The 11,547-nt window shown below is 48.6% G+C and overlaps 1 long non-coding RNA gene across 1 annotated transcript in view; it reads left to right on the forward strand.

The window, feature by feature from the left end:
* LOC144729083 (uncharacterized) overlaps positions 1 to 10,650 on the forward strand; it is a 133,300-nt gene extending 122,650 nt beyond the window's left edge. The window contains exon 3 of the long non-coding RNA XR_013587627.1: positions 7,126 to 10,650. This is a non-coding gene — a long non-coding RNA (uncharacterized LOC144729083). The remainder of the gene's footprint in view (positions 1 to 7,125) is intronic.
* Positions 10,651 to 11,547: the final 897 nt, after the last annotated feature.

An 11,547-nucleotide genomic window follows, 5' to 3' on the forward strand; every position in this document is an offset into this window, starting at 1 on the left:
GGAAGTAATAAAATAATAAAAAATAAAACATAATAAAATAATAGAATATAATATAATAATATAATATAAAAATATAATATAAAAATATAATTTAAAAAATCAGAAGCGGAGTCAATGTGTCTGGAGCAGACTTCGCACGGAATTCCAGTTGCCACAAAGTCCAATTCTGGTTTTTATAAGTTACCATTTCTCCCAGCCAAATGTTCCTGCGTCAGCAATGACCCAATCAGCATCGGCAGGTCAGATTTTAAAGATCATCATCAACGTGGCTCAGCAATAGCGCGTTCGTCACTGGTTGCAGAGGTTTGTGGTTCGAAACCGGCAGGCCACCCTGGTTAACACGGTGGCGAGATGTTAACTCCCTCGCCTGGTATACAGGAGGCCGTGGGTTATATCCCGAGCCTGACGACTCTTGCTGTATATTTGGAGTTTGTGTGTCTCTCTCCCCGTGGTCGTGTGCATTTTTCGTCGGATCCTTTGGTTTTTCCCTCCACATTTCGAATTAACATCACGCGTTTAGAGTATTTGGCTGCTATACATTTGCACGTGAAAAGCCACTTCGTTGAACTATCAATTGTGGCCAGGTCGCTTCTGAAAAAGATCAAAATAGCTTAGTGGGCCTTACTTGGTCAAATGAAAAAAAATGTTCAGTTTTAGTTTCACACTGCGGATGTGTTCAATATGAATCGCCTCATGTCTGCTTCACAGTGGACGTTAAAGATCTCGTGACGTCATTTCAAAGATCAGTGAGCCGTCGTGTGGAGGTGTCATGGTCCAAATTTGAAATATCGCTCGCCAATCGATCGTAATTAAGCTTTGTACTGTACAACATCCCTACCATAGAAGGGTGCCCATTAAATAGAGGCTAAAAGCGCATTGGGCCCTTGATGCTGAAATAAATAAACAGATTTTAACATCGAATCTCAATTTACTTAATTGGAAAAACACGTAGGAATTGTCGCCCACTACTGCGAAACTTGGCAGGACCAACCTGAAATGAAACTTTTATTTTATTTTTCCTTGAACAGCCCACTGGGCTTCATCGCTAATCTGTCAGAAGCGACCTTATCACACAGGATAGCACAAGAAAGTGGCTTAACACGTGGACATGTATAGCAGCCAAATGTTCTAAACGCAAGTAGATTATAAATGTGGAGGGAAAAACAGGAGAGAAAAAAAATACAACGGGGAGAGGGACATGCAAGCTCAAAATATACAGCAGCAGGCGTCTGGGTCAGGATCGAACCCACGACCTCCTGTACACCAGGCCAGGTAGTTCATATCTCCTAGCCACCGTCGCGCGCCTCCCACCCCAAAAACTCAAAGCTTAGTAAACAAAACAAAAACATGCGAATACAACAATACATACAATGGCTTTGAAACGAACAGAGAGAACAGGTAGAGCGAGACCGGAGAGCATTATCGACGACGGAGGGCGGGTGAAGGAATAAAGGGCCGTGACAATAAAGGAGCCGAGAGTTTTTGTTTGTGTTGTTGTTGCTGTGGCATGCTGGTGCCTTGGTTGTGGAGTGAGGTTAGCCGCGAAAAGCGCCGTTAGCGGACCATCAAGAAATGTGATCTCTTTAAAGGTTCGCGCTGACGACGATCGAAAACAACCACACCCCCCCACCCCCCGGGTGAATAGAGACGACGTACGTCGGGCAATGCCACTCGCTGACACCCCCGTGTCCCTACTGGACGTGCAACAAAGAGCTTCATGGCTCATCGGATTCCTCCGCCAGTCTGAATCATCGAGATCGTGATTGCATCTCACGAAGCGAGCAAAACAACGGCAAGAACTAACACGGCATTGGCGCACAAGCACAGAATAACGCTGCAGTTTGCTGTTCACTCTGCTGAACCTCGAAGCGTCCGTTCCCATGATAGTGCAGTTAGCACCGGTAGTAGCAGTTGCTGTTGTAAGTTTTTATTTAAATCCAGGTGAGAGCCCCTTTGAGACTCAAAGTATTTTTAAAGATAGGTCTGGGTCCTGAAATCAATACAATACACATTGCCTCCTCAAGGGCCTTACGCGTACACCGATGGTCCCAATTAGCACGTTCCAGTAGTTGGGGGGAGGGCGGGCGGGAGGAGTGTTGCGGGTTTACAAAACTGTGGGGCCAAGTGGCACTCTCGCGGCCACTGATCAGCGACGCGAGGTCACCCTGCTCAGATTTGACGCGTGTGGGACCAGCATGGCCCTGATGCAGCCCCAAGGTCCGCTTGCTGATTTCTGGGCAAAAAAAGAAATGTATTAAAAAAACAATTCTAAAGCGTTGCCCGCTTTAGTTTTGTTTTGTACCGAGGTCAATAATTTCCATCCGGCGTAAATGCACCGTTGCCGTGGATGCTGTCCGGCGCAACGGAGTAACCACCACGTGGATTGATGCAGCGATGCCGTCACAATTACGATCTCATACGTGCACGTGGGGGAAAGGGGGGAGGGGCATGGCGCCAGTGACTTGGGTAGGACTTCACCCAGGCAGGGTGCCACAGTGGTGAACACGCGTGCCACGGTGGTGAACACGCGTGCCACGGTGGTGAACACGCGTGCCACGGTGGTGAACACGCGTGCCACGGTGGTGAACACGCGTGCCACGGTGGTGAACACGCGTGCCACGGTGGTGAACACGCGTGCCACGGTGGTGAACACGCGTGCCACGGTGGTGAACACGCGTGCCACGGTGGTGAACACGCGTGCCACGGTGGTGAACACGCGTGCCACGGTGGTGAACACGCGTGCCACGGTGGTGAACACGCGTGCCACGGTGGTGAACACGCGTGCCACGGTGGTGAACACGCGTGCCACGGTGGTGAACACGCGTGCCACGGTGGTGAACACGCGTGCCACGGTGGTGAACACGCGTGCCACGGTGGTGAACACGCGTGCCACGGTGGTGAACACGCGTGCCACGGTGGTGAACACGCGTGCCACGGTGGTGAACACGCGTGCCACAGTGGTGAACACGCGTGCCACGGTGGTGAAGACGCGTGCCACAGTGGTGAACACGCGTGCCACGGTGGTGAAGACGCGTGCCACAGTGGTGAACACGCGTGCCTCACCGCACAGAAGGATCGTCCGGCCTGGGTTCGATCCCCGACTCGGCTGGCTCTCTGTGCAGAGTTTGTAACTTCTGCCCCTGTACTGCCTGGGTGATCACCTGGCTTTCTTCCAAAAACAAATATACCCAACATAATCCCGTGTTGGCCAAACATCCTGATCCTGAAAATATACCTGCCAATTACCCAATTGGGATATCATCTAGCAATTACCGTGGAAACGTGTACATATGTATGTATGTAGAACATCTTTCGCACTGTACGTGTGCTAACCAACGGTGATTCGTGTGCATTTCGTGTGTGACCAAATTTAATTATTATAATGACTATGGATGATGATATGCCTAATAGCTAACTATCATTTCCCTCCGTAGGGAGATATGTTCAGAACCTAAATGCCAATGTCAACGTGGATAGCCACAACGAGAGGGCTTCAGAAGAGAGGTTGTCTAGTTTTGCTCTTCTTCTCTTGAAGGAGCAGAGACTCCAGTGGTTTCGACTCTTTGTTTCTTTCGGTGAAGTCACGTAGGTAAAAAAGAAAGAAAAAAAATTAAGTAAATTAAATCACGACGTTTTGATTGCTTGTGTTGCAATCGAGACGTTGTGATTTAATTTACTTTCATTTATTTTAAATTTTAATTTTGTATTTTTTTATTTGTATTTGTATTTTTTTACATACGTGACTTTACCGAAAGAACCAAAGAGTATGGATCCTTGCAGTCACGAACGCTTCTTCTAATCTACAGTGGTTTACGATATGGTCCATAGTTAGGGTTGCATTGCCACAGCCGCACTGTGGCTTGTCTTTAACGCGTATCTATATATCCCCTTGAGTGTCTATGAATCCTTTTGGGTTTACTATATGGTCAATAGCTTGGGTTGCATGACCACAGTCCCACTGGGGCTTGTGTCTTTGATTATGAGCTAATAATACTGGACCACCCTCATCATCATCATCTTCATTAGCAGCAGCGATATTCTCAGTCATCATAACCGGCAGCAACAGATCATCATCGTCAAACATTCGTCATCAATCTTCATCGTAATGATCAGCAATATAATCATGATAATGATCATCATCAGCAGAAATCTTCATAATAATCAGTAGCAGCCGTCATCAACAAAAACATCATCAGCAGCAGAATCATAAGCAACAACCGTATTGCCGTGATCATCATGGTCGTCATCATTTTTACTGGGAGCTAGTCTGCTACACAATGCAAAGAATTACATTCGTCAATGACATCGTGAAAACATCTTGACGGTAACTATATCCTGTTCCTGCACCGGTTCCTGAGTAAATACGTGGACTCTAGCCTCGTGTTATCTGGTGCGTATTCACACTCTGCGTACACGCATTCCGTATTCACACTCTGCGTACACGCATTCTGTACGTGCACACAACAGGGCAAGACACTCGGTGAAACTACAAAGCGTCTAATCGCGTGCGCACTGCACCACAGCCTCGACATTAAACCAGACGGCAGCCCATTGAGACTAAAACGTTGTGTTTCAAGGGACGCCCGCAACTTGAAGGCAAACCAATACTCGTGGATTAAAGGTCAAACGGGCAAAACTTCTTCCTCGGAATATGAATGCAGAAACTAAAATAACAACCGTATGTTTACTGCAAAGCGTTCAACAATTTTGCAACAAATCCACAAGCAGTTTAACACGTAGGCTGTCGCGACCAATATCATCCATAACCCAAAAACCACAAGCAGTTTTAGGTAACAAATATCAACTTGAGTTTCAGTCAGCTAAATTACAAAACGAGGTGGAGTTCGAAAGCACTTGCGATGGTGTTGTGTCCGCGTGGTCCCGATTGCCAATTTAAAATCTGCCTCGGAGGGAACGTATATTAAATGTAAGCGAGATGCAGTCGTGATGCGTGTGTGAGTAGCATCGTGCTGGGAAAGCAACGTTTGTAAAGCTATTGTTCACTCTGATAAAGTAACGAACTTTTTTTTTGCTATAAAAGCTAGTTTTTGTATTTTACCAGGTAAGGCCTGGCTATCACAAATGATAACCTAAACGAAGTGGCTTATCACGCAGAAATGCATAGCAGCCAAAGACTCTAAAAGCATGTTTCTAAACGTGGAGTGAAAAAACGGAGGACCCGGAGAAAAATCCGCACTACCACGGGGGAAAGAGACACGCAAACTCAAAATATACAAAAGGCGTCAAAATTGAATCCACGACCTCCTGTACACCAGGCGAGGTAGTTAACTCGTCACTTCACATAGGCACGTCGAGAGACGCATCTTCAGAGTGCGGCAGTTACTTAATCGTGGAATTAACTCCCGTCGCTATTACTAACAAACGCTGGAGTGCTGTCCTGTAAGGAAAACGACCCACACACATCGTGTGTACAATTGGACAAATCACTCGAGTCAACGCTCATTCCTCTTAGAGCACAGGGAGAGAACATCGCTGGAGTACAATTTCCACATTGACTCATAAATTGGCAGAAAACTTACCTGCTAGGCACATCCAAGAGTTGCAAAAGGGGTACATTTAAAAAAAATTAGACTCGCACAATTCCTACACCCACACCTTCGGCACGGGTACATCCACGGACTCTTTGCTTGCGTTTCGTGACCTTTACACCAGCTCCACTGATTTCATTTCCTGCCCGCCCTGTTAAAATAAAATTGCCTGGAAACGGTTTGTGGGTATCCCTCGGTTAACAGTTAACCCGCCGCGCAGACCGGCCACATTTAGGGTCTTTGCGACGCCCCTATAAACATTATGTGTGTGTACTGCACAGTGGCTCACCATAGGCATTCGTGTAACCAGTAGTGAGCGTGTGATATTGACCGGATCAAACATGTGTTCCTGTAATTTGTCCGTGCACAGTGATGCGGTACTGTTGAGGCGTTCCAAGAAAAGGGCGCACAAAGCGAAACCGCAAACTGCCTGCCGAGTAGCGCACACACAGCACACACACAACAACAACAAACGCCATTCGCCACTCAGTGGCGGTGACGTCACCACGACGCTTGTGCCAGGCCATGTGCACCTTGAGGCCACGTGAAGTGTCGAACGCCCGCTGGCAGGAGGTCACGGGGCAGACCCAGCAGGTGCCACGGGTCGACTGACCGAGATGACTAGCTGATGCACCACCTGTGCCCCCTACTGTGCCAACTTGCTGTGCTTTAGCCACCCGGCGCTCCGCTCGTTGTTGCGAGCGTCGCTCCTCCGCCCTCCGTTGTTGTTGGAGGGCGACTGCCTCCAACTGCCGAGTAGCACACACACAGTACACACACACACAGCACACACACAGCACACACACCATGTTGCCCCACGTCCGACCGTATAGCCGCATGTAGAGTGAATTCAAACCACGTATAGTGAATTTTGTATAGAATTAGGTTCGTCGCATATACGCGAAATCGCACAAACCTAACCCACATAACGCAGGGAAAAACCTGGACTTTGTCCGTGAAATCCCAGCGCAGCGGTAAATGTGTTATTTCGAAATGTGTGTAAATATATATTTAACTTGGGCCTTGCTTTTGCAAGAGCTTCGATGACTGCATCACCTTGTGGTTTCACGCGCACGTTAAAGTCCACGTATCGCCTGCCGCTAGCCACTACAGTGGACTTGGGACGAACACACCGCTGGAGGGGATGGAGGGTCGCGGGCAACATTGCTGCTGCATCTCTCTATCGCTCGCTGTATCCGTACGTACGTGTACGTTGAACTTCTTTCGCACCGTACGTAGCCAACCGTGCTAATCGGAGGTGCGTGGGGCAAGGACAACAGACTGGACACAAAAAGCAGTTCTTAAGAAGGGAGTTTTCAATCTAGATTTAAAGTGCACACACACCTCCGGTGGCGATGCACTTTTAAATCTCGATAGATTTTTTGTGTTTAGTTTGTGGTCCTCATCTTTATCTCCCTTTTCTCATCTCGTTGCATCTCTATCTGTTGTCTATGTCCAAAAAGATAATTCTCCCACAAGCCCCCCCCCCCCCCGATGGGCCTGGAGACACATCTGGCCAACATCCCTGCGTCTATTGGGAATTCATTTCTCACTCGACATTCTTGTTTTTCTCCAGGACGCTGCTCGGCTGACTTGGCCAGCCTGAAAATTGCCACGAGGACAAGCCGCAAGGCGAGATGGGATCGCGGCGTTCCCAACTAAAAACTTCACCGAGAGCAGCAGCGTTGCGGACAACTTCCGCGCCGACGTCGAACACCGCCTCGCCGTATGCGCGTCGGGTGTGCACGCACGCGATGTGCTGTCGCCGTGTAGCGCCCAGATCCAATACGTGTCTCTCATCGTTTGTCAATCGTGTCGGATGTGAAGCGCCTCGGTCTGTTTCGGCTCCCCGAGTTCACGGCCACCCGTCTCCGAGCACCGAATCGGGGAAAACTTAATCCCGACCGTGGTCGCGCGCTCACGCGTGCAAGGGTTCAGTTACTCGATGCTGCTGCTGCTGCATAATGCACGTGTCCATGTGTCCGCATGCGCACATGCACCTCCCCCGGTAGGGAAGCGTGAGACCCCCCGTGGTATTGTAGGAGCGCGGATGGCCGCGGCTACAGCTGTGGGCTCAATTTGTAGTGGGTGAACAAAGAGCAAAACAGCCGTGTGTGTGTGTGTGTTCATTGTGTGTGTGTCTTCATTACGTGTGTGTGTGTTCATTACGCGACGTGACGGGCGGTTGCTGCGTGCTGCCTGTAATCCGGCGACCTGCAAAAAAAGTGGTGGCGATTGATTAACAAGAGTTGTTGGAAGTGAGCTGAATCGAGAACGAGGCAATACACGATGCGACTCCTTGAGGCGGCGAAAGCTCAAGGGAATACGTTCGCAACCCGTTGGGCGTAGGCCATCCTGGATAACTGTATATATTTAAATAAATCAATACAGAATTGCTATGTACCTGCATATTATCTTATCAGTCTGTGGTATTTTCGATTCCCGTTCATGCCTTTCTTTTTATATGTACTTTTTAATTTCACCAGGAAAACTGCCTCGTGAAATGAAAACGAATTTCTGTCGAAACTCATTTTTTTGTTTATCTTGTTCTCATTCCACCGCACCATGCCGTCATCGCGGTTGCTTACGTACGGTGCGAAAGAAGTTCAACATATGTACCCGGATAAAACCCACCACGCGTGCCAAAGGCACGGGCACCGCTAAGTTCCGCACAGATGGAGTGAAGAAAACATTGCTGTACCGCCACGGCCTAGCCGGCTGGCAGCCCCAAGCCTAGAGCCCCCCACTCTCTCGGCATCCCATCCAAGTTTCCGCGCTCAACCGGCTCAGCCGCCTCCTTATCTTTCTGCGATCCTAGCCGATTGGACACATTTCTGCAGGCTGATTTGGTCACAGGCGTCAAAGCGGTAAGCACGCCAGAGTTGCCTCGACGTCGTCGTGTGTTTGCTGGGGAGTGTATCCCCACATTTTGGACGTCGCGTAAAAACAACAACAACAAAAAGCGGAGAACAACAAAACACCCCCAGCATTTGAGGATGAATTCACCCATCGTTCACGCTCAGTCATGCACCCGAGGCTTAAAACCACAGAACAATGACGAACGAGTAAGTGGATGACGCAAGCGGGTGGCTAAACGCGTTCGTGCTAATTCGGTATGCGTGCCGTTATTTCTTTCTTTCTTTCATGGCTTTGATCCCATCCGGTTTGGCAACTCTCTCTCTCTACGCGGCAGTGCGCAGGGACCCCAGCCAGCACTCCGCTGCTGCTGCTGCGGCTGCTGCTGCTGCAGTTGTGCAAGGGATAGGGAGGGCGGGAAGATTTGTCAACGCTGACCTAAGCTGCCAACCGCACTCAAGATAATGCAAATATGATTGACGCGTAATACACGCGGCACTGCGCCACGGGTGTGCGTCTGCGTGTTAAAACAAAACTGAGCGGTGACGCAAGAGGAAATGTCTCCGAAAAAGAGAGAACATTTTTTTTGGCACGGCAAATAATAAATAAATAATCGCTCCGTAGGCTTTCGCGCAGAGGAGCGACGCGTGGTGCTGGAAAAGTGAGCAGACTCTCAGGGTCCCAAGCAGCTTAAGGGGGCTCGGAATTGATGAGCATTGGGGTGAAAAAAAAATTCGCTCAAGAAAAACCCTAATAAATAACATAAAATGCCAATTCATCTTTCTAAACCCGATCTTGTCCGTATCTTCTCTCAATCTACCCGCGGTCTACAATTCTGTCACGTCACTACATCTATCGCTGTATCTCATCCGTGTCTCTCTTGTCGGGGCAGTGTATGGCACACCCTTTGAACGTCACCGTTCGTCCATCCCTGCAATCGGCGAGCAATTTTTGTACGTATATACTGTAAAGACGGCATCATATATGGTATGATTTCTTCATGTCTGTTTGGCTTGGCTCACAAAACAATGCAAGGCGTCAGTAGAGACGGGACTTTACTCAGCCTTACCTTCGGTAAATGTAGATTTAAAGAGATCAATATACTATTGCGGTGTACCTGAATATAACCTTATCAGTCAATGGAATATTAATATATCTTTTTTTATTTTAGCAGGTAAGGTCCAATGAGCTATATGGCTCTCTTTCAGAAGCGACCTGGCCACAAATGATAGCTCAACGAAGTGGCTTATGTGGAAATTCATAGCAGACGAATACTCTGAACGCGTGATGTTGATTCTAAACTTGAAGGGGCGAACCGGAGGGCCCGGCGAAAAATCCACGCGACCACGGGGAGAGAGACACGCAAACTCCAAATATAGAGCAGCAGGCGTCAGGGTCGGGATCGAACCCACGACTTCCTGTAAACCAGGTGATGTAGTAAACATTTCGCCACCGTGGCGCCCTAACATCAATGGCAAATATCTGAACCGGTCCTAGGCCTCCCCAAGGTGGACTCAGCCTAAAATGGGTACCTGGTGCAGTGAGCACGATGCTGGAGAAACGACTCACTCGTGCGTTGCTCGCTTACAGCACTTGCCCCTACAGCGTGTAGGTGTTATATGGGGATCTTTGTCTATATTGTGTATGTGTATCGTGTGTATACCTGTGTGAAGTGTATTTTGTGTATACGTGTAGTGTATGGTGTGTGTATATGTGTGTGTATGTGAGTAGTCTATTTTGTCTTTGTAGTGGTTAGCGCGCTGCGCTGTGAATCCGGCGGCCCGAGTTCGATAACCGCTCACGGCCAACACCAGTGACGGTTATCTTAACCAGTCGTGGGCCTCCCCTAGGTCGACTCAGCCTCGAATGAGTACCTGGTGCGGTGTGTAAACAACGCCGCTTGGGAGACAAAGGTGGCCGGGCGTGGTGCTGGCCACCCACCTCATCGTGTGCCGTTCCAGCCTTCACAATGTGCTAGTTGGCAGCACTTTCCCCAAGAGGATGTCAAGGCTGGAAGGTAGATATTTTTATTGGTTTGGGACTCTACTGAAGCTATGCACTTTTAAAATCTAGATTAAAAACGAATTTGCTTAGAATGTATATATATTTTGTGTGTGTTTTTTTAGATTAGCACGGTTGGTTACATACGCTGCGAAAGACGTTAAACATATACACTGTACGTGCATGATGTGTAGCGTGTTTCACATGTGCGTAATGTATAAAGGTGTTGTGATGTGTGTGCAAAGTCGAGTAAGTGGTCAACTTCATCGACAGGCCAACGCAGTTACAACGTTTGGCCTCTGACCGAGGAAATGAAAAAAAAAATTAACCCGTAAAAACAAAGTTTTTCACTATAAATCCTTTATATGCGTGGCGGCTAGAGTCCTCTCGTCCTCTGGCTTGAGATGGCTGCCACCTAGGGGTCAGATGATTGTCTGCCAGCATTAAGCAATTGGTAATTAAATATTTTTAAAAATTTTCCCTAAACAATGTAACATTTTGGAAAAAAATGTTCACGAAAATTAATTGTCGCACACAACGAGTCTGTGTGGAAAATGTCAGCTCGATTGGATCACGGGAAGTGGGTTAAAAAACGACCGAAAGATTTGCACGGTCGTAAGCAAGCAAGCAAGCACGCAAGCACGCAAGCAAGCAAGCGAACTTAATATAAAGGATTTAAAGACACCCAACTCCCACACCCAACTCACTGAGCTATGCTCATCACGGAGGGTGGTGCGCCCCCTGGCGCACAGAGCTTGGAATTGCAGGAGATCTGATTAAAATCAATCCTCCAGTATAAGCAACATGTGGTATTGCAGAAAATCAGATTACAATAAATTCTCCAGCATAGCTGGGTGGGGAGGGGCTGGGTGGGGAGGGGCTGGATGGGGAGGGGCTGGGTGGGGAGGGGCTGGGTGGGGAGGGGCTGGGTGGGGTGGGGCTGGGTGGGGAGGGGCTGGTCACCCCGTGGTGCCCTTATAAAACTCAACGTTTAACCTACTCACGCCGGCTTGTGCCCGCCCTCACAGTCGGGCATATTTGCGGAATACACCACGCCGCCGTTGACCCTGGCCATTGACCGAGCAACCCAACGTGTTCCTACCAGCTCCCTCCGCAGCAGGACAATGTGTCGGATTCTCAA

The sequence above is a fragment of the Lampetra planeri genome, chromosome 31 (assembly GCF_965212315.1).
Source record: "Lampetra planeri chromosome 31, kcLamPlan1.2.h2, whole genome shotgun sequence".
Taxonomy (NCBI): domain Eukaryota; kingdom Metazoa; phylum Chordata; class Hyperoartia; order Petromyzontiformes; family Petromyzontidae; genus Lampetra; species Lampetra planeri.